Below are 1,171 nucleotides of genomic sequence, written 5' to 3' on the forward strand. Positions count from 1 at the left end.
TGCGTGCGTGTGTGAGCGTGTGTGCGTATGTGTTCAAAAAATGATGTTGTCTCCAGTAACTTGGATCACGAAATGTGATGGAAACAATGAAGCAAGTGAAAACAAAAATAATGGTGCGGCACAAATATAATTATCCTAGAAACCTTCTAATCACAACAGAAACTGCCACATTGATTTCCTAAGGGTGCCGGGGAAGTTAAAGAGTCCAGATCTATAAAACAAACATGCTGATGTCTGTTTTGTGACAGTGAGGCTTATCGACGTCGCTAGTGCCCGAGTTAAAATTCCAAATTTTTTTTTCGAATACCTCGGTCTTTCTGCTGTGATGTTGTCCTCTCAGCCCAGACCAGCTCAGGCAGGGTCGAAAACCGCCTTCTAAATCATCTACATTGTGATGATGAAGGCTAACCCCCCCCCCTCCCCCACCTACGTTAGAAAAATAAACACAAACACACAGAGGACAAACATGGTTTAGTTCCAGTGGAACTACACGCAAGAGCTGAAGACTAATTTGACAAACCTGTTGTTTCACCCGTGGTATCGTCTCCTCCAAAATCGTATCCCTATTCAGTTTTTTCCCAGTGACTTTGTCCGGCAAATCTGCAGTGGTCAATTTGATAGTGAGTTGGCCCTCTGCGTTCTGGACTTTCTCGACCTGAAATCAGAGTAAAGCATGGATCTTCCTTTTAAACCAGGAATTTCTGCTATCCATCTATTTATATATCCATCCATCCATCCATCAATCCATCCGTCTAATTTTGAAAATAGAAATGACGACTGCAATAACAATTTTATAAGCCTAGGTGTGCCAAACTATTCGATCTATACTGCTACACAGTGAAAGCAGGACGGTTACCGAAGATAGTGAAAACAAACTGGAAGTAGCATTAATATAGTTTTTCAGAAGACTGCTGAGAATGTCATGGAAGGAAAAGAAATACAGTAAAGTAGTGTTGAAAGAAGAAAAATTTGAAGAAAAAATTTTGAAGAACTTGAAGAAGAAGAAGAATTTGAAGAAGAATTTGAAGAAGAATTTGAAGAAGAATTTGAAGAAGAATTTGAAGAAGTAAAATAATTTGAAGAATTTGAAGAAGAATTTGAAGAATTTGAAGAAGAAGAAGAATTTGAAGAAGAATTTGAAGAAGAATTTCAAGAATTTGAAGAAGAATTT

This window comes from Aplysia californica, unplaced genomic scaffold (genome assembly GCF_000002075.1).
Source record: "Aplysia californica isolate F4 #8 unplaced genomic scaffold, AplCal3.0 scaffold00298, whole genome shotgun sequence".
Lineage (NCBI taxonomy): Eukaryota > Metazoa > Mollusca > Gastropoda > Aplysiida > Aplysiidae > Aplysia > Aplysia californica.